At 31.8% G+C, this 23,902-nt stretch overlaps 1 protein-coding gene across 3 annotated transcripts in view; it reads right to left on the bottom strand.

Moving 5' to 3' along the window:
• The window catches only part of LOC133189541 (SCY1-like protein 2), a 50,289-nt gene that overhangs the window by 19,477 nt on the left and 6,910 nt on the right, over positions 1-23,902 (bottom strand). The gene's annotated exons all lie outside the window — the stretch shown is intronic.

The following is a 23,902-nucleotide window of genomic DNA, read 5'->3' as shown; positions in this document are numbered from 1 at the left end:
ATCATACGACATGTTGAAATACCCTGCTTTTAATGTTCGTAGAGAAATGATTGGACATTAAGACAGATTATCAAATATCAAATGTCATACGAACATGTACATACAGGTAAGTCATCCTCGCAAGCCAGGGGTCCTGAGTCAACAAGCTGCCGTCGCAGGTAGGTTAAGGCTTCCCGTAGAATATGACAGTGCACTCTGTGCCTTCACAACTCTGAACTACCAAAATATGACGTCATAATTGAAAATGACGTCAGGTCACTACAAACTTGAGGTGTTATGACGGGGAGAGTGTCATGAACTTTACACTTTATTTCAAACTGCATGTAAAATGCTAAATAGCTATTGCAAAATTCACGACTCGTTAAAGGTTTTTTGAGTCTTATATGTCCGAATATTTTAAAAATACACCGCTTACCTACCCTTGATTGAAATTCATCATGTTCAAAATGCTTATGAAAAATATAATTTTGAAATGTACTCTGTTTTATACCCGTGGTTGGAGGTAGAATTTATTTTGTGTGTATAAAAGAGTCTGGCGCAGGTGATTAATGAGGATTAATCTGAGAATTTTTGCGGAAATCTGTAAGAAGAGGTTGTTCTCTAACTGAATCTTGCTTGGGAAAAATGTGTGTTGGCTTTGTTTTAATACAGATTACGATATTGTGTGGAAAATACCCTCAAATTTGTAGGTAAGTTGAGTTTCTCAGGAAATATTTTGTACCCAAGTAATACTATGACTTTTCCCAAGCACATTTCGGATACACAAGGATACGATGAGTTTATTTACATAACAAAATGTTAATAATTATTGTGTTAATCAGCTGCGCCGAAGCGATTTATATGAAACACTTCAAAAACTTATAAATGACCGTCACGTGATCAACAAAGTCATGTGATATCATAACAAATATGCTAATATATAGCCGAGGAAACCCTTTATATAAATTGGAAGTACTAAAGTTCAATACTTATAAATTTTAACCAAAACCGACCTCGCAATGACATATTATGTTTTGAGCGCATTTTAAAGCTTCGGGAAGCCTTAACATAGCTGCGGTTGGACCCCTCGCATATTTCATTCAATATTTGTGGGCTGACTGTGGCGACGTCTTTCGGAAAAATTACAAATCTTGATTGTTTTTCTTATCTCTCAACCAATCACATCAAGCCATTCTATGATATTTGCCATGATGATTAAGCCATTCATTATACTGTAAATTAAATCATATTTACTGTCGGTGAGGGTGTGTCGGTGAGTGTGTGTATGTTCCCCTGTTTCTCTTTTACAAATATGTGCTTTGATTATCTGAAAAGATGATGCCTATCACTTATTATGATTTCTATTTTATTGCTTTTTCTAAATTGCTACAAACTAAATAAGTGGCTCAATTAAAATAGCAACGGTGAATTGTCAAGGTTTGGCAACAGGTACCAAAAGGCAGGATGTTTTAAATTATTATAAGAAAAAGGGTTACTCAATTCTTTGTTTTCAGGATACTCACTTTACGAAAGAAATAGAACCTTACGTTGAAACACAATGGGGATATAAATGTATTTTCAATTCGTACAAGTCAAACTCAAGAGGGGTATGCATTCTGTTTAATAACAATTTTGAATTTCAGATTCACAGGAGAAACAGGACGTTAATGGTAATCTATTAGCTCTCGATATGACAATCGAGGATAATAAAGTTACTTTAATAAATATCTATGGACCAAACACAGATAATCCAGAGTTTTATGAGTTAGTAAGAGAAACTTTATTAGAGCTTGACAATGATTATTTTATATTATGCGGTGATTTTAATTTGGCTCTTGACCCATCAATAGATACAGAAAACTACTGTAACGTCAACAATCCAAAGGGGAGAGAAAAACTTTTAGAAATTATGAATGATTTACAAATAGTTGAGTATTTCAGGATTTTGAATCCAAACTTAAAAATGTTTACTTGGCGAAAGAAAAATCCAATGAAACAAGGACGTTTAGATTATATTTTAATTTCTGAAAATATGTGTAATTTGGTTGAAAACTTAGCAATTAAACCAGGGTACAGATCGGACCACTCATCAGTGGTTCTTGATATAAAATTTAATACCTTTAAAAAAGGAAAAGGTCTCTGGAAATTTAACAACTCTTTACTTACAGACAAAACATATGTTAACAAGGTGAAAGAAACAATAAAGTCTGTTAGAAAACAATATCAAAAGAATAATGCGCTTATAGATGATATGGATAACAGTACATTTCTTGAAGTTCTCTTAATGGAGATTAGAGGAATTACAATCTCATATTCGTCATATAGAAAGAAAGAAAAAAATAAAGAAGAAGCCTTATTAATTGCACAAATAGAACAATTAGAGGCTGAGAACATACTGAATCTACAGTTAACAGAAGAGAAAAAAACAAATCTTGAGAATTTGAGAAAAGAAAAGCTACAAGGTCATGTTATAAGGTCTCGAGCCAGATGGGTTGAAGATGGAGAAAAACCATCTCAATATTTTTGTAAACTAGAGTCCCGTAACTATTTAAATAAGATTATCAAAAAGATTAAAACAGACAATGAGGTAATTTACAATCAATCAGAAATTTTAAATAGAATTAGGACGTATTACAAATCACTGTATACTTCTGCTGATGCAGAACTTCTCGATATAGATCTGGCAGAAATTATTACAGTTACTGAGGTTCCAAAACTTAATAATCATGTTGCCAAATCACTTGAGGGAAATATTTTGGAAAATGAAGTCTTACAGGTGTTAAAAAACATGAAAAACAATAAATCACCGGGAAGTGATGGTTTCACTGCTGAATTTTTAAAAAAAAATTTTGGTCAGATTTGAAACATTTTATAGTACCTGCCATAAATGATTTATTTCAGAAAAAAGAACTCCCTATTTCTCAAAGACTAGGGATAATTACATGCTTACCAAAAGGTGATAAGCCAAGAGAATTTCTGAAAAATTGGCGGCCTATTACACTTTTAAATGTGTTTTATAAACTTATATCAGGTTGTATTAGTTATAGAATAAGATCCACCCTAGACAAAATTATATCAAATACTCAACTTGGATTTTTAAAAGGAAGATACATAGGTGAAAATACCAGATTTCTTTATGATCTTATGGCTTACACTGAATCTAGAAATATACCGGGGTCACTTGTACTTATAGATTTTGAAAAAGCTTTTGATTCAATATCCTGGACCTTTGTGTATAAAGTATTAGAATTTTTTGGATTCGGTAAAAACATTATTGAATGGGTAAAAGTTTTAAATACAGAATTTTGTGCATCTGTTCTTCAATGTGGATTTTTATCTGAACAGTTTAATATCCAAAGAGGATGTCGTCAGGGAGATCCTATAGCACCATATCTGTTTCTTCTTTGTGCGGAAATTCTTACAATTATGATTAAACAAAATCAAAGCATTAGAGGAATTGTAATTAACAAGACAGAACATAAAATATCTCAATATGCAGATGATACCTGGCTTGCCCTTGATGGTTCACCTGAATCACTTTTTGCAGCATTAGATACAATTGATTTTTTCTCAAAGTTCACAGGACTTAAAATTAACAGCTCAAAAACAAAAATTGTTTGGAAAGGTTCAAAAAAATTCTCTCATCAAGTTTTTCACCATTCTCGTTGGAAACTTGAATGGGGTTGCACAACTTTTAATTTACTTGGAATTAATTTTTCAGTAGAACTAGATAAAATAATTAATATTAACTATAATGTTCAAATACCAAAAATCAAAGCATTAATTCAACAATGGAGAAGAAGAATTCTTACTCCTATTGGAAGAGTCACGGTGCTGAAAACATTGATTTTACCAAAATTTAACCATCTTTTTATATCCTTACCAAGTCCAAGTAAATAAACCTTGTCATTTTTGAACAGAGAAATATTTCAGTTTATATGGAAATCAAAATGTGATAAAGTAAAAAGAAAAATTATTACTCGAGATTTTCTACAAGGAGGATTAAAAATGTTGGATATAAATAACTTTATTATCTCTCTTAAGTGCTCCTGGATTAAAAGATTAACAAAAAGCAATCAACCATGGTTTGATATCTTTTTGGCAATAAATGGTAAAGACATATTGACTGAACTTTTTGATTTTGGTGAAGAGTTTGTATCTTGCTTGATTGTAAAAAATAATGATTTTTGGAAAGATGTGTTTACTTCATGGCTATTTTACATGAGGACATTCAATGACAATTCATATATGAAAACTAAGTACATGTATCTGAATTTACCTGTCTGGTATAATCCCAATATAAAAATGGGAGATAAAATAATGTTTATAAAGACCTGGTATAAAAATGGTGTCAAAAGTGTTTGTGATTTCTTAAACAGTGAAGGAAAATTTTTAACTCTCATTGACTTTGAAAATAGATTTCATTTGTTTAATGTTTGCATTATGCAATACAACAGTGTTATCTGTGCTATATCCAGGTATTTAAAAACAATGTCTATAGATAAAGCATCTGTTAAGAGACAATGTACACCTTTTATTGCTTTTTATTTTGAAAATATTATTGTATACGAGAAATGCACAAAAATAATTTACAGATATTTGAATAGTAACCTTGTCACTCCTACATCAATATTTAGATGGAACCAGGAACTGTCTGTGTTTTTGGAATCTGATATTTGTGTTCAAGATGTTTTTAAGGTTTGTTTTAGAACAACTATGGATACTTCTGTTCAATGGTTACAGTATAGAATCCTTCATAGAATCCTTCCAGTGAAATATTATTTGAAGAAAATAAATATTTTATCTGACGACCACTGTACATTTTGTAAACAGGAGATAGAAACAATGCAACATATATTTTTGAATTGCACAAAAATCTCTTCATTATGGGGTAATCTTAGTATGCACATTTTTACAAAAACTTCTAAAAGAGTTGGGTTTGACATGTGTAATATTATTTTTGGTGAAACTCCATTATCTTATCATAACAGGGTGATGAATTTCATTATTCTATATACAAAGCAATATATATTTTCCTGCTTGAAGCAAAACAAAATACCTATGATTAATGGGCTGCTACATTATTTAAATCTTAAGTACAAAATAGAAAAATGCATATCAATTCAAAAATTTGAAATGAAGAATTTTGAAAACTTATGGTCACCATGGATTAATATTTTTGAGTTATAAACATTTATAAAAGCACCAACAATAATTATTTTTTCAAATGGAATATTTGTATCTGTTAATAATTTTCTTTTCTTTTATTCTTGTTTAAAGTCAGAAGGGAAGTGTGAATGTGTGAGAGAATGTGAGAAAAAAAAATTTCAGCATGTTACTTGATATGTCTCTTTTTCAAATAAAAAAAAAAAAGGAAAAAAAAGCCATTCTATGATAAAAAAAACTTGTAACACGTGCATTTGAGGTGTCAACTGAATCCTTATCTAACTATTTATGAAAGCTTTAATTTGATTGGTGCTTCTTAATGAGAGAAGCAAGCCCACGAATATTGAATGAAATATGCCAGGGGTCCAACGGCAACGTGTTGACTCAGAACCCCTGGCTTGCGAGGATGAGGTAAGTAAACTTTAATGGTAAATTAAACCTTGGAGGCAATGAATAAAACCCAAAAGTTTGGTTTTGTCAATACTACTTTTCTTGTCATACCTGTATCATTTCGTGGACAGAGCGTGTGTTCGTTACAAAGAAACAAGACCTAACCAGGGTTTGGCTTATATCCATGGCCAGTGTGACCGGTCGACAGGGGATGCTAACTCCTCCATGGCACCTGATCCCACCTCTGTTGTTTTAAGAGGTCCGCTTTCGCTCTGCTCCAATGTGCACTGCCTCAATGGACTTTTGAGCCTGATTACTGTTCGTTATCTCCATATTTCATTCTTTACTTAACAAAGGAAGTACACCATATTACAAAAATCTCCATCGTTATACATTATACAGACTTTTATGGAGTTGGGAATGATAAGGACGTAAGTAAATGATTACAATTACAAATATTTCAGTATTAAAAAATCATCTTTCTCTGCCAGTGATTTGTCAAAATACATTTGATATCAGGTTCAGGACCACATTTTCCTTGAAATAATAAACTACACAAATTATATTAGGAAAACTTGCATTATCGTGGAATCATTGCATAATATGTGCATGAATTCTAAAAATTGTCTAAAACAAACAAATATATAAAACAACTTGATTTAGAGGGGATAGGTTTTTCCCCCTAATTAACCGTTTGTTTTAGGTCATAAAAATATATTTTATGAAAGAAGGTCTGGGGCGATGTAGATTTTTCTCTTTTTCTCCCTTTGAGGTTAGGAAAAGACAGCTCATAGGAAGTCTTAGGCTTTGAACAGTTTTTTTAGAAGCAGCGTAAGTTAGTATGGTTTCGAGAAACTATCTTAGGACTAAGATGTGTCGTAAGATTTGTCTGAGAGATATTGTAGTCTTAAGATATAGCTTCATGAACATGCCCAACGGATCGGGGGGGGGGGGGGTCCTGATGCACCAAAGGTACTTGATATCAGCATCTTTGGGGTTATTTGCGATGTAGATATCGGTCTTTTTTTCTTCCTCTTTAAGTTAGGATTAGACAGCTCTAAGGATGTTAGGAAGTTAAGACAATTTTTGAAATATATCGTAAGTTAGGATGGCTTCGAGAAACTTAAGACTAGGGTGTGCTGTAAGATTTATCTGAGACATATCTTAGTCTTAAGATAGTATGATGAACATGTGCATAGGTCCATGTATCCGTCAAAAAATTCTTTGAAATAGTTATCTAGAGGGCCCGTATTCTTAATAACTGTTTTAGCAGTTTCAAAACGCTGATAATCAGGCTTTGCGAGGTGACGTTTTGTTGTCTACAATGAACTAACGATAAATTGAGAGAAAAAGATTCTCTTTTATGTCAGATTCCATATATATAATTGTGGAACAGATTCATCATACAGTGATTTGTTTGTAAATATGGAAAGTCCGATATTGTAAACTGTTGTCACGGTCTTATTTTTAAAATCAGAACAATAATTCGTTATCCTAAAATTGCAGTTTGCTAAAGAATGGTTTCATTTGATATAAACTGTGAAGAGCAAATTCACACCATTAAACTCAAAGCTCAGCACAAACAAAAGATTTACTTGATAACCTGTAGCCATTTAGATTCTGTATTAGCATCGTGTCTCACACATTGCATCTTATTTTAGTTTCAGAAATGTAATAAAGTATCCTTATTAGCGGCGTTCATTCTCTGTAGGAATAAACCTTGAATCAGTGATTCGCCGATGTCTCTGATGGATTCATATAGCTATAAATTGGATAAAAGAATCGTAAGCATGTGAAGTAGCAGGAGGAATTCTTAAATGCGTGTCTACGAGAAAACCATGCAAAATCCAAATTTTATTATGAAAGGCATTGTGATCATTTTGACTGATTTTATTGTTTCTGATTAGCATCATGTGTCCTCTAATAAATCACGGTATCAAAACTGTCAGGTACCTTTGGGGATCCCTATTATAGCCCTATATTCTATTTTTAGCACATTTTATGAAAATATTTTGAAAAACACCCAGAGATTAAGAGAAAAAAATTGCAGGAAAAAATGCACTTTTATTCAAATGTTACATATTAAATAAATTTAAAGGAAGTGCTCTAACTAGAAATATTTTATTTAATTTCATTTATCAACACTGATTCTGTAAAAGTGGGGTCTAAAATTAGATTAAATCAATGTGTTTAAAATACCACTATCTTTATAATGCTGTAAAAACCCAAGAAACGCTTAAAACATTATACATATCAGTTTAATTGCAAAAATCCTTCAAAATCAATATATAGTTAAAAGGAATTTGGTTGCAAATGGCATTATGCTAATTTAAAAATAGAATGAAGTTGGCTGAAACTATTAGAAAAATTATCTCCCTTAGTGGAACTCTCCTTATTTAAAGGAATTAAAAGTATGGTGTCTTAATGGCAGACGAAAAGATGAAGTGTTGATTTGACGATAATATTATGATAAAAGATCTCTAGCTTTGTTGAAAGATTGTAAAATAGATTCAGCTGAATATACAAGGTATTTTAAATGCAGCACAGAAGACATTTCTGTCCCTGAAACGCTTCTTATCGTTAACCATCTTGAACCATGCAGCTGTTATGGGACTTGGACAGTCTATTTTCTGTAAACATACCTACATGTACATGTATGTGTCAAACACAGAAATATACTTGGTCTACACTGGAAAAGGAAAAAAAGAACATGTTGTCACCCATACCTGATAGGGGAGACGCTATTATGCAAACCCGTTAACCGAGAGGGTCAAGCTGAATGAGGTTTTGCCTGTTGGAACTGGTAAGAACATTATGCAGTTTTTGTGTGTCCCTCAAGGAATTAAAAACTTAAGGAATTTTGCTAAACCATTGAAATTAACTTAATTTCTGACCTTAAAGTTTTCAGAGAGACACTGTACATGGTATTTGGGTTGTCCATAAGAAATGAAACAGATTTTTTAAAAAAAAATTAAAGCATGTTGGGGGTTCCTCCCCTTAGTGAGGGTTGAGAGGGCAATACCAGAGTATTTGGGGAATTATGTCATTACAGGTGAAGAAATTCCCCAGTCCCACAGGTCTTAAGGACAACCCTATACATGTAAATATAATATCACAAAGTGATATCATAATTGGAAATATTTACTGACTTTGTCTTTATAGTTTGTGAAAACCTATTGATATCAAGTTTATACAACTTACATGTCCAATCTATTATAATGATTTATAATAATGATTTATATTTATCAACTAATTTGATTCCTAATTGTTACAGGTATATGCAAAAGATGTATAGAAACACACACTAAAAAATCAGTATGGCAGTAAAGCTGAAGGAAGAGCTTAAAGGTATATACTATGTGTTTATAATTATATGTAAAAGTTTTATCAAATTATTTCTGAAATTCACTCAGTAGCTTATACATCAAGTTTCACTTATGAAGCAAAATTACCTGCTTTTATTATTTTATAGCTGAAATACATGTAAAAAGTGAAAACTCTTGAGCAGCAGTCCACTTGTTAATTCTTGTTCTCATTCGAGTATATTTAGTACTCACATAAATTAAGGATTCTACAGTAAATGTTGATGAATGGTTTTTACACTCAATAGTTTCATAATATTGATAGATTTCACATGTAAATGATCCAATCCTGTTTGGAAATAAAATTTCAATTGCATATTATTTTGAATTAGTTCTAAAAATAAAATCTCAAGTATGATTTCTGTTTTATTTTATGTGTACATAACTGGTTATAAGTATTCATGTAACTATGAGGATTATTAAGTATTGTATAGTTAATATTAAAATTAATGTTTATTCTTTAGCAGAAATGTGTTCCTATTGACAAGGCAACAATTGAATCAAACCAAACAGGTGATCACTTACTGTAATATAATATTTTTAAGGTACTACATAATAATATAGATAATGTCAATGTTTAATATCTCAAAAAATAAAATTAACAAATATGTTTCATTTCCACACTGAAAAATATAACTAAGTGGACATTGTTATCATGAAGTTCAATGACATGAACCAGAGTTTGTACATGTGGTTAACATTTTATAATGTATACATACAAGTTACTATAATCATGATAATATACATGTAACTGCTCATTCACATTACTGATAAGTAAAATAACAAAGAACAATTTATGTGAAGTTAGGTCTAAATGGTGAAGATGCCTGAATATGTGAGTGATAAACTGAAAAGTCCAGTCCATATAGTTCACGTTTTGAGCTTTCAAATTATTTAATTATGATTCATTCAAAATGTTTCACCATTAGCAGTTTTAGCATTAACTGTAATGTATAAGAGTATATATACTTCATGGCTTTTTCAATTATTTTACAGAGCAAAGAGTGGAGGAAAATGGAAGAAGTCATGGACATAACAGAAAACATATGACCTAATACCTGTAGGTAACAGCCTCCTCCCCCCCCCCCCCATAAATGTTTATCAATTATTTATAAATAACTTATACAGGCAAGTATGTGTGTTTTTATGTAAACAGTTTATTTTGTTGTCCCTTATTTGTTGTACTGTAAGTGGGGATATTAATTTTAGTCTGTCCGTGTGTCATTCTGTCTGTACATGTATGTACTATAACACTTTAATTTGGGAACAATATCTCTTGAAGCCTTTGAGCTTTTGCAATATCATTTCATATCACAACTCCTTACAGCCTAGAGAAGATCCCTATTGATTTGAGGTCAAAAGGTCAAGGTTAGAAATTCCTACAATACAAAAAAAAATTCAAATAATAACTTTAGTTTCCCTTGAGCTTTTTCTGTTAAATTTTATATCATAATTCCCAATGACTTAAAGAAATCCCCTTTGATTTCTAAGTTAAAAGGTCAAGTTGAAAAATTCATATCTTGCAATAAATTATGTCCTGGTGATAATTCTGGTTCTCTTTGAGGTCTTGAATTTATTTCTTTAATAAAAAAAAGACACCAATTGACTTTAAGGCCAAAAGCTGAAAGGTTAAGGTTGACCTTTTTCTTTTTCCATCTGCATGTTTTTTTGTCCAGTTCTCCCATCCTCAATTTTTCCCCATAAGTGGGGCCACAATTCTCTGAATTAGCTTGTTTTATATTTGGATCATTTGCAGGTTTGCATTAAACTCAAGTAGCCATTTAAGGCATTTGGATCTCTTACAAAATAGGAAATAAAGGTGATTCAGGCTAGCATTGCCAAGGTCCCTTTGTTGTAAAATTGAAATTATTCCCTAATTCCCAATGTCATTTAGAACATCAAAATACATGCTCTTTTGCTTTTGGGTATAAATGAAAATTTATTGTACTAAAATGTCTTCTTTGATTATCATGATTATTGCAATATCAATTATAAACTTTAATTCAAACATCAATTTGTCATTGCTTTTACAGATTTTGAATTCATATCATCAGTGCATCTAAATTGGTCAAAAGATGAAAGATCTCAGCATAAATTGTTCAATCATGCAAAGCATATCCTGTCAAATGAAGATTACCCTCCCTTAAAGTGTCAAGTATCTCAGAAATTGGACTATGCAATACTGTACAGGAATATTTTACATATGTCAGCACATTTAGCAATAGGGCCTGTTGCACCATGCCAAGGTACAAAGTTGATGCTTCAAGCTGTCCACAGCATTCCAAAGGAAAAGGATGAAACGTTTTTTAGCTCACCTGGCTGAAGGCTCAAGTGAGCTTTTCTGATCGAAATTTGCCCCTTGTCTGTCGTCATCGTTGTCGTCGAGTAAACTTTTCACATTTTCATCTTCTTCTCAAGAACCATTGGGCCAATTTCAACCAAACTTGCCACAAAGTATCCTTGGGTAAAGGGAATTCAAGTTTGTTCAAATGAAGGGCCACACCTTCTTCCAAGGGGAGATAATCATGAATTTGTGAAAAATTGATGGCATCATTTAAAAATCTTCTCAAGAACCACTGTGCTTGAAAATAAGAAACTTATATGGAAGCATCCTCAGGTAGTGTAGATTCAAGTTTGTTCCAATCATGACCTTCCCCCCAGGGGTAGGGTGGGGCCACAATGGGCGATCAAAGTTTTACATAGGAATACATAGGAAAAAGCCTTTTAAAACCTTCTTCTCAAGAACAGCAAAGCCATAATTGGTCATATTTAAATGGAAGCATCCTCAGGTAATGTAGACTCAAATTTTGTTCAAATCATGACCCCCCCCCCCCCCCCCTGGGAGAATGGGGGGCCATAACAGGGGATCATAGTTATACAAAGGAATACAAATGATATATCAATAAAAATTGTCTTCTTAAGAATAGATTCAAGTTCAAATCAACCCCCCCCCCCCCCCCCCCCCCGAACCACTTTTATATCAAAACTTTTCAAGACTGAACTGATTTCTGCTTTTTCCTAGCCAGAGTGCTCAGGTGAGCGATGTGGCCCCTGGGCCTCTTGTTTTTTTTTCATGACAGTTTTGGGACTCCTTGATTTTCCTAGACACTAATTAATGTTTCATATATTTTGCTTTCTTTCAGTGTAGTACCTTCAAATGTGTTTTTATTTTTTGTTTTTTTTTTTTGTGGACAATTTAAAATTAGAGATCATCTAATTAATAATTTTTTTTTTTATAATGTTGCTGTCTTTAAATTTTCTATGTAAAAGTAACATGTACATGATACATTTGGTATTTTTCAAATGCAGTTGAAGGAATTTAATTGAGCATTGTCAAATACTTCATTTAAATACTGGTTGTGTTTTTATGACTTTATGGTATTAAAAAAGACATAAACTTTGTTCTGTTCATTCATTTGTATAATTTTAGGGCAAACAAAATCAGCATTTGTATAAAATGTGTTGCATGTTTAAAAACAACTTTTGCAGTGAAGAACTGTATGAAATTTGGGCAACACTGTGAAAAAGTGGATTTTATTTACTGATGTGTTCATACTTTTGAACACTCTCTCTGTTAAACTTGCAATTTTATGTATTTGCAGTTTTTGCAAAGTGCATTTTCATGCTAAGGGATCCTGTAAAATGAGCCTCATAGCTACATGTATAGCCAGTTCATTGCTATAATACATTAAGCCTTGTCAAAAACTCATGATTTTTAGCTCTAGTGGCTAGAGACCAGAAAAGCCTACGCTAGGGATGCGCGATTTTATTGGTATACCATATATTGCGATTTTTTAATGCGTGATACGTATCGTGATGCGGAGACTAAAATACCTGTATTTGGTACATAACTATAAATTCCGGAAATTATTCATTTATTTGTTCAAACTATTGAATGACAATAACAGGAAGTGTAAAAAATGTTGAAAACAGTTAAACAACGGCATCAAAACATGCTTTATATTAAATAAATGAAAATTTAAAAAGTAAAGTTATGTTTTTATAGCATATTTTTAAGAAATATTATGGAAATTCATTTGAAATTGTAGTAAAATACGCGTGTAAAAATATCACGATTTATCGTGATATTTTTGGGAAAAAATCGTGATATATCACGATACGAAATTTTTGCCGATACCCATCCCTAGCTTATGCGATAGTAAGGTGTTGGTCGTCTGTCTGTCTGTCAACAAAAGCTACTCCTCCTATAGTTTTGGTCTGATTTCAATATTACTTGGCACACAAGTAAAGTATACCGAGATACATAATTTTTTTTTATCGGATTTTGATTTTGATGAGCGGTTTTGCCATGTTTACTAAAATAGAAATTTCTGTAAATTTTTTTTAAAAATCTACTCCTCTTTTAGTTTTAGTCAGATTTCCATGAAAAGAGACCAAATCAAGGATCATTATTCTATTTACTGCTGTTGCAAAGTTTCAAGTCCAACTGCTACTTATCTCTTCCTTTGTTAGACGTACAAACCAGTAGAGCTACAGTCTCGAATAAGACTTCTGGTTAAACAAATATTCAAATCATGCATCTTTGTGACATTCTGGATAAATATAAGCTAATTTCAGTCATGAAGATTGAAGGTCATGTGCCTGAAATGATTTAACGTTCAAAATGTAATCACTCCAGTAGTCCAGTATGCTTTCTACCCAGATATAGTGTAATTTTGCTAGGATGAAAAAATCAACTAATTCAAATCTGCCACCACATTGCCTGTTATTTTTACTAAAATATCTTAAAACAAATATTTTTTGATAAAAAATATAATCACTGAAGTGTCTCTTGAAATTCTATGCCTGTTTTTTCTACAGAATATCCCTTAGAATTATTGTGACCTTTTTGCACTTGCAGTTCTGCACTTACAAGAGTGAAAACTCCATCAATTTAAATTTGCAACCAAAATCCCATTAATACTAAATAAAATATTTAAAAACAATCACTTTTTAAAAATATGAAATCAATGGAAGCGTTTCTTGGAATTTTATAGCTGTTTTTCTGCAGACTATTCAAATATCCTTATTCCTTACAATTATCGTGACCTTTTTGCACTCGTAGCTCTTCACATTCAAAAAGGTATGTGAAATAAATTCTGTAAATATTTTTCTCAAAGGTTTTAATTCCTTAAATCCATTAGTTTTGAAGATATTATGGAAATTTTTTATACACAAACAGAATATGTACAAAAGGTGTTATTTTTCCATACTGGGTATAGAAATAGGCTGACGATAAACTAATTCTCCCTGTATCCATGGTAACAAATCAAATGACGTCACCAAACTTACGCAGTAAGTAAGTGACCTTGATCTCACTTTGTATGCAAAGTTTCAAGAAATTTTGAAAAACTTGCTTTCATAGCATTCTGCATGGTTTTCTCGTAGACACGCATTTAAGAATATCAAATAACTACTGATAGTATATCAATATCAATGTCCATCGTAGCATATGTTCAGCGCTAGAAATCATTATATATGTGGTATATAACATCTGTAACTATGCTATTACATACGTAACTATGCTATTGCGTCTGTAAATATGCTATTTTATCTGTAACTGTGCTATTATATCTGTAACTATGCTATTATATCTGTAACTGTGCTATTGTATCTGTAATTGTGCTATTATACAGAGTAAAGAAGAGAATATTTAAGGGTGTTATGTATTTTCAATATATGACCAACTTTTAAAACTTAGCACCACCCTGGGGCCTGAAAAGGACATGAATCTTGCAATTTTGATGAAGGGGTATCTATTCATTGTAATTGTTTAATCAGTTTGCTCATTAGTTGTCCTAAAGAGAAAAAAATTCAAAGATGTAATAGATTTTTAATATATGACCAACTTAGCCTCATCCGGGCCTGAACCACGGACATAAGGGCTATGAATTCTGAGTTTTTGTAAACGGTTGAAACTCGTTATAATCTGGCAAACAGGGTGCGAAAAGTTGATATTCAAATTCGAAATTTATTATTTATATAGATGCAAAAAATTGGAATTCATATTCGATTATCTTGAGATTTAGAAGCGATAATCTTTTGATTTACATGCGAAATTTTGTTATTTGTATTAAAAGAAATTGTTATTCATATTTGAAACGTTATTTATATGCAAAAACATGTTTCATATTCAAATAATCTTGTGATTTATATGCAATAGTTTTATATGATTGATATGTGAAATCGTGTTATTTATATTATATATATTATATATAGCGGGTTCCAATAAATGTTCTACCAAGCCTCTTTCTTTACTCCTTTCTAAAATATTAATAGTAGTGAAGGAGAAACTTCAGGAGCACTCTGCAACTATATATTCGAGAAGTAGTGTAAATCAGATGTGGATACTTAAAAAATTCTAAGGAACTTTTGGAAAATTTGAAATCACAAAATTTTACTAAAATCAACAACATAAAAACTTACGACTTTTCAACTTTATGTACCATTCTCCACGATAAATTAAATCCAGGCTTTTTGATATCATTGACAGCTGTTTTTTTTTCAATAAAAATGAAACTCGTAAATTTCCTTGTCATTTATCATTTGCAAAATCATTTTGTTAAAAAAACATTCTGATTGTACACACAAGTACCCTGAAGTTGACATTAAAAAGATGCTTGAGTTTCTGATTGACAATATCTATGTGGTTTTTGGAGACCAGGTCTTCCAACAATCTACTGGAATTCCCATGGGAACCAATTGCGCCCCCTTATTAGCAGACCTATGTTTGTATTCATATGAAGCAAAATTTGTTCTAAATCTTATACGTGAAAAGAAAAGAAAAAAAAAAACACTTGCTGTGGCCTTCAACTCGACATTTAGATATATCGACGACGTATTGTCAATTAACAATGGTTATTTCCATTCTTATGTCGATACGATATATCCCAGTGAGCTTGAAATAAAGGATACCACAGAGTCTGACACATCTGTTTCATATTTGGATATTTTACTAGAAAAAGACGTTAATGATAATCTAACAACCAAGCTTTATGATAGACGTGATGACTTTATTTTTTAAATCGTCAACTTCCCTTACTTATGCAGCAATATACCTTCATCACTTGCATACGGGGTTTATATCTCTCAATTGATTCGATACGCAATAGCATGCTCTACGTATGAACAATTTCTAAAATGAGGTAAGTTATTGACAAACAAGTCGATGAAACAAGAATATCAGTAGTCTCGTTTAAAGTCGTCATTTCGTAAGTTCTGTGGTCGATACAATGACCTTGTCAGTAAATACAATTTATCATTAAGTCAAATGCTGACTGACGTTTTTCATATTAATTGTTAGGCCATTATTTACACACTGAATTGATGGATTTTTCCGTTATTTCCCGATCATGACAAGGAGCACACGGCGGATGTGACCGGTCGGGAGGGGATGCTCACTCCTCCATGGCACCTGATCTCACCTCTGATGTTTTAGAGGTCCGTGTTTGCTCTGCTCAGAAATTTGAATTGTTTAATGGACTTTTGAACTTGAATACTATATTACATCTCTATACATTTCATTATATGCAATATAAGTAATAAAATTGACGAATATGAATCCCAAGTTTTTGCATATGAATAATAAATTATGAATATCCATTTTTTTGCATATAAATTACAAGATTAACGAAAACAAAAGGGGTTTTTTGGCATATAAATAATAAGTTTTTGAATATAAATATCAACATTTCGAATTAAAATCCCAATATATAGCATATTTATAAATCACAATTTTACGAATATGAATAACAATTATCCAATATAAATCACACAATTCAGAATATTTTTCAAGTTAACGAATATGAGTAACAGGTTTTTGAATATAAATAACAAGCTGTTGAATATAAATTACGAGTTTTAATAAATATTACATGAAAATTTGTATCTAATAATGTAACGTTTTAAAAGTCACAGACTACTAAATCTTTCCATTTACATTATCGGGTAAAAAATCTTTTATGTATGTACATTTTTCTTTGATTTATTTGATAACCTGTAAATTGCGTCAAACATCTTTCAGCCACTGTCACACAACCATGACAGGCCTATGTGATTCAGTTAATGACATAGGGACTATCACAACAAAAACTTTAATTCACAGTTGTAATCTCAATGAACATTTTTGTAGTTCTTTGGTCTGTAAACATACCCCCCGCCCCACCCCATCCCCCGCAACTATAAGCTACTAAATCATAACGTGTAATACATCGAAAGGGGATTTTTTGTGTCATAAGGGGAAGCACATTTTGAGAATATTCTTCCATATATTTCTTGAGTGAAAAACCCGAGTTTAACCAAATTCATACAGCTATCTTTGCTTTGCCAAATAAGTCTAATTTTATGAAAATTAATATAAATATCTCTATAAATTTAAAAAATCGTGCAAATATAACTTTTAAAAGTTTTTTTTTAACTTTTGAAAATCGGGTCGGAGGTAGGCAGCTAAACAATACTTCTTTGATGGTTATAGCCACTACCTAGGGGACAGAAAAAATGAAATTTAAAATTTTTATTCCCAATAGCCCATAGATGTTAGCTATAAAATTTGGCTGAAGCAAAATAGCATAAACTCAATCCAGTTTATATACAGCATAACTCATAGTTTAATTGATGTCAACAAGGTGTAGAAAATAAGACAATCCCCGACCCCTACCCCCACCCCCCGAAAAAATGACATTTAATTGATCAAACTTTAAGTGTAACTCTTTGCAACCAAAACAGATGTCAATAATAATGCCATACTAACTCACAAAGAAATGTAATACTGTTTTTGTTTGTTTGTTTTTAGTTCTTTACATGCAGACTTTTCATTCCTCCACATGAAATCCCGTCTGATTGCTTTTGCTGAATTTTAGTGTTGACCGACAAACATTACTGCTAGTATTTATCAATTTAATTAAGGTGTATGGTTTACTTTCTTAATCTTTTAAAACATTACTTGTTGTAAATCAATGTAATGTGAATTAAATCCATTAAATGTGATTTTGATGGATTTTCTACATTAAATAAACATGGCTGGTCTCGATAGGAGGTCTTGATAGTCTACCAGTCGTTATCCACAGCCGATACAATAGCAATTTCTAATCGTAAAATGAAGTCATCTGCGTTTAAAAAAATTAATTGCTCTATCTTTATGAAGCACCGAACAAATATATTTTTTTTTCAACAGTAGCCTACTGAGTTGACATAATCAAATCTGGTGATGAGATTTCCAGCCGTAGTCAATAATGTTAGGTCACTATATTGACATATAGCGGCTATGGAAAGATTGAAAATCTTCCATCTCTTCCGCAACATCCGGGACCTTAGATTCAATACAGCATTTAGTTTTATGTAGCTAATGAGAAGGACATTTTCTCCTGGGATTAAGCGACAATTTGTCTTCAGAAAATACTAATATCTCATGGCTAACCCTAGCATTTATTTCTCCGCCATCACATGGGATTGAGGAATTACAAGAGATGTCTGCTTAGCTCCGGGGCCACGTTGGAGACAAAATCGTTATGATATGAATAATTACAGTTAGAATTAGTCATAATATATTCATAGTGTCTGCAGTTTATTATCAAAACTGATTTAGGATGACATGTCTTGATCGTCGATCGGAGTGAGATGACTATTTTCCGCCAGATCTGGCGAACCTGATCAATGTTTCATAAGATTACACTCCTACCTGCATGTCACTACTCTTTTTAAAATAAAGAGCAAACATTAATTTCATATTCCTATTAATATGCGGTAAGTCTGAACCATGATTTATAAAGATTTGTAGAAGATTAGTACATAAGGTGCAAGTTATTTGAAAAATCTCGTGAAGATCCTGAGTATTTTTATAAACTACTTTACATTAAGATTTCAAACGATGGCGTAAGAAGCAATAACCTGCACAACATAAGTTGTTTAATTCATTATTTATTATTTTTAATTTCATGTTATAAATAATTCACACCCTCACACACACCCTATCACGAACATACACACCCTCACGATAACAAACAGTGATCGACATCCAAAAATCTAGCAACAATACAAATCTGTAAACAGGGCATAAAAAACGGACCCCGGAAATTCCAGAGGTGGGATCAGAGGCCTAGGAGGAATAAGCATCCTCTGTTGACCGGTCACACCCGCCGTGAGCTCTATGTATTAATCAGGTACACGGAACATTTAGTATACAAATTCAGTATAAAAACAAAAGCCTGACAAATAGTATGAACCACGTTAGTCATGATAGGTTATATTAACAAGGTCATTATAACGACTAAATAATTTCCGAAATGCTGAAACGAGGTTGTTGAAATCCTTGTAGTATCGACTTATCTGTCAGTAGCCTGCATCGGTTTAAAAATTGATCGTACTCAGCATGATCTTTAGTATTGAATAAGTTGGGAGACGTAAACATCATATTCAGGTGAAAGCGGAATTTAGTTTAGGTAGGGTTTCAGACAGGCATACGGAGACATACATGTATTGTACATCATCCAGATACATTGCAAATTACCTCTCTCCAATACCATTTAGTTTAGGTAGGGTAGATCGATCTCACCTTGGTTAACTGGAATGTTAAAAATATTAAACACTGAAATATGTTTTGAAGAATTTCATCCTTAGAAAAGTGAATTGTGAGTATAAGATGGATTTCCAGATATAGAATTAGTACTAAAACAAGTTCTTCTATAAAATACAGTTACGAATAATACTGACCCTTACAAACAAAGACGATATTATAAGAAGCCTTGTCTCCTGGATCCATAAGATACTGTTCATGTAGTCTTACTAAATCTTTTATCACCTGCGATTTAGTGAAAAAGGAAGGATAGAAGGTTCGCATGCTGCTTTTTAACTTTCTAATACGGTTCTTCAATATATTTTTAAAACACTAAATCCATTCTGACAAAGTGTTTAAGCCCCAAGACCATAAAGTGAAAACACACTTAAGTCAAAATTTCAAATCAGTATAACTTTTAAAATAATTTTGATAATGAAACAAAATTTGTGTATATACAAGCCTGCTGTAATATTATTGGAAATAAATTGGAAATAATATGTTTTATGCATTCATATGTATCTAAGGCATAAAATTTTTTAGGCACATATTCAGAATCAAATTTTTGACTTAAGTCTGTTCTCAGTTTATGGTATTGAGGCCAGGTCTTCCCTTTCATATTTAGCCCAATGTCTGCATAATCTACGACATAACTCATAATACAAAATATGAAATAACATCATTGTATAGATGTACATTAACTATGCTTTTTAGTTCTTCAAATTGAAAATCTGATCTTGGACATTTTATCAACACTTTTTCCACAAGCTGAAAATCGTTAAATTCTTCTCTAATCTACATTGTAATCAGGCGATAAGGAATTACATTATTACGCCTAGAAACCTGCATCATGGAAGAGTTCAGTTTATTCACTCATAACCATGGAACATGAGGTACAATTAGCATACAATGTATATACATATAATACAGTGGATCAAACAGAGACTATTTTAGAAATAGCTGGGTACTTTTTTTCATCTTTTGAGTTTATGCCTTCACAAACTTCATTATATTTGGTCCAGAGCAAAATCTCTGATTCAAGGTTTTCTCCATTTAATAGGATTTGATTTTTACCTGTGTGATGAAAACGAAAGAATTATGTTTTTTTAGCATTTCAGCGCAAAAGAACACAAGAATCTTTAGGACTACAGCGCTCACCTGAGTCATATATCACATACTAAGAAATTAATGCCTAAAAAATGAAAGCATTCCCGTGGTCCTAATCTTGAGGCTTAAAGAGACTTCAGTAAATTTCACCGATCGTATATTGATTCAAAGTACAGACTTCTTATTCTATATATGTCTTACATATATCTTTGAACTCTATATAGTTGTCCAATCCTGAATCCAAATGTCATCACCACAAATTTAAATTATTTTAAGGACCGTCACAGGAGTTCGAAAACCTATCAATTTTACCGAAATTTCTATCAAATAAAAAAAAATACATAATACCTATAATAATAACATTATTATTATTATTATAGGTATTACGTATTTTTTTTTATTTACTAAAAATTTCGGTAAAATTGATAGGTATGCGAACTCCTGTGGGACCATTAAGGAGCCTGATCTCCAAAGTCTACATAGATATTGTCAATGAAAAACTCAAGAATCTTTTTTTGATATCAACTTCAGAGTACTTGTGTGTAGAATCAGAATGGTTTTAACAAAGTAAGTCTGCAGATGACCAATGAAAATTAGGAAAATTCGCTGCCCTATTCTTATTAAAAAGAAAAGAAACTAAAACATGGTCTACAAATGAAAATAGAAGAAAACAAGTAGTTAGATCGATCACTGACCAAGGACTGTCAACAACAGTGTGATTAGATGATAGATCCCCGTGATTACACCCCTCTTAGAGCCTGTTTGTATGTATAAAGTCGCTGAAATGGACCTTTTGCATGATGGCTATAGAAATTATATTTTAAAATGTAGTTCATTATAAATTTGCACTGGCTGGTATCAGTGTTTGAAATAGTTCTTTTAAAGTATATTTATTAAAGAATAAAATAAAATCGATGTTTTCATTTAGAATATTTTTTTTGTATTTTTCAAAGATTTATTCATACATAAAAACCTTCCTTCTTTCATTTTTGGAGGAAATACTTCTTTTATTATGAACAAAATTCGGTTGTTGAACTCTTTTAAAATTAATCAAAATTTCGAAAATACAAAGGGTTCAATTCAAGAGAAATATAAATGGAAAACACAATATATAATGTATTTCTAGCATAAATTTATAGTTTTATGTTAGGTGTATTTATTTTAAAACAATAAATTGTTTTCTGTGTTCTCTATATGGGAATGCAATGATTGCAATAGTGGTGCAAAAGTGAAGGAAGTACATGGTATATTACATTATCGATCTGTACATCACATTAAAAGAATTACCTTGAAACTGTCTCAAAAAATCTTTCAGACAGATGCATGGCTGAAATAAACAGGATGATCTAACTAATTTAGAAGTAAGATATGTTAATTGCTTCAGAAAACAGCAACCGGTTTTCATAAGAAATAAAGGAGAACATATTTAGTGGATGTACTTCATGGTTTTATGTCAGTAGTATTTATAGAGGATGTTTCATCACATCTGCATTTTTACATGGTGGTTAACATAAGTGGGACATAGATATACATTTCATCACATTACAAAGTATTCCACCTATTAGTAACAGTATTTACGAGTAGCTCTGGTTTAACCATTTTCTCTCTAAAACAATTGTTGTGATTAGTTAAATTAACTTCAAAAAGATCTTGTTTTTTTTCTTTTGCTCTTTAAGATCCTATCTTATAAAGCGTTATATGTTCCTCCCCGGTAACAGTTCAGTAAAATAAAACTTGAAACACATTTAGGCAATGCTGTTTGGAGAATGCTTTCATCTAAATATTCTTTGAAAGCCTGTATCTGATCTGATGAATTATGTACATGTGCCTGATTGTTTTCAAACTGATCGATTTAAAGATGAAATCGATAACAAATATCTTCATTTTCTTAAATATTCAAGCTAAGCATTTGTAATTCAATGTACGTGCTCAAGCTAAATCGAATGTTCTCTGTCATCCTAGATCAGCATTATGTAATAAAATCCTGGAGCATTAGACCTGCTATAAAAGTAGTAAATATTTAATGTCCAACATCAAATTCATACAATTTAGCAGCTCTATACAATTTAGCAGCTCTGTTTTCCTAGTCATTGTGTTGTTACAAAGCATCCTTGCCATCATGTTTTATAAAGCGTCTTCGAGAATTCTGAGGAATTTTGACTTCGCTTCTCAGTATTTCTCATTAGTGGTCAAACTTTCATCATCGATGTACCGAGAAATATCTGAAACTAGAATATGATCTAGGTCTTCTCCGTGTTTGTTTCTCTTTAATATCAGAGAGGAATGGGATAAAGTAAAAATGATACCTCACCACCGTCCTCTAATTGATAACATCTATACCTCATATGAAGAAATAATAATCATATCAAGAAGCTATCTCTGGAATATTTTTGGAAAACAAAATTCGTAAAAACTTTCCAAACCTTTCTTCGGGATCGAATACATAGTTAAAAAGAGAGGAATATTTTTCTTCTTAAATTAATTACATATTCAATTTCTCATTTATGAATGTTGCATTTTAATGTCTTGAAAACAAGAATTGTAGAATTTCTTCTCCCTAAAATTATTTTCCCCCCTCGCCTTGTGACTGGCCGTGGGAGTTCATAGTTGAAAAGTTCTAAATTTAGCAAGATAAATTTTTAAACACTTATTTGTTTGTTTTGATTTTCTTCTTTCTCTTTTGAAGTTTTACGTCCTTTTTAGAATTTGTTTGTGATAGTTTATCTTTTTGTAATGTCTTTATTCATTATATTGTTTGATTATCGTTGCTTCTATCAGAATTCTTTTACAATTAGTAAGTTTTTTTAAAGAAATTGCTAATATTTTCATGAGCCACTATTACCAAATCTAAGAATGTTTTCCCGACCCTGAATTTATTTTTAAGTCAAATATTTGTACACTGTTCATTAATTTGCTCAAAGTTAATATAATCCCCTGGGGGTATTTTGTCATCCATCAACTAGCGGATCTGTCATATTCCGACATATTGGACTTCACCCAGGCATACAGCGACGTATTGTACATCATCCAGATACATATCAAATTACCTATCTTCAATACCAGCCTGTCTTCATTTGGATCAGATTATAGCCTCATTACCGACAACAGCGCTGTCTTATCTCGGGATAAATAGAAAGTTTATTTCCTGTTTACATTGTTGCGTAATATATGTTTTCATGTTTACATCATTTCAGAATTTTGTTGTGATCCTTGCGGGAAGTCTAGATTGCTGGGAAATTAATATATAAATGCACTTTCCATTACGGTGCCATAACTTTCGAACGGTTGATGCTAAGGTTTTCATATTTCATATGGGTATTCCTTGTGGCAAGACGTTTATTTGGGTATA

Source organism: Saccostrea echinata, unplaced genomic scaffold (genome assembly GCF_033153115.1).
Source record: "Saccostrea echinata isolate AGI-Se365-2 ecotype Australia unplaced genomic scaffold, CSIRO_AGI_Sech_v1 ptg000019l, whole genome shotgun sequence".
Lineage (NCBI taxonomy): Eukaryota > Metazoa > Mollusca > Bivalvia > Ostreida > Ostreidae > Saccostrea > Saccostrea echinata.
Note: the sequence above shows the minus strand (reverse complement) of the source record. Positions and strands in the feature narration are given on the sequence as shown.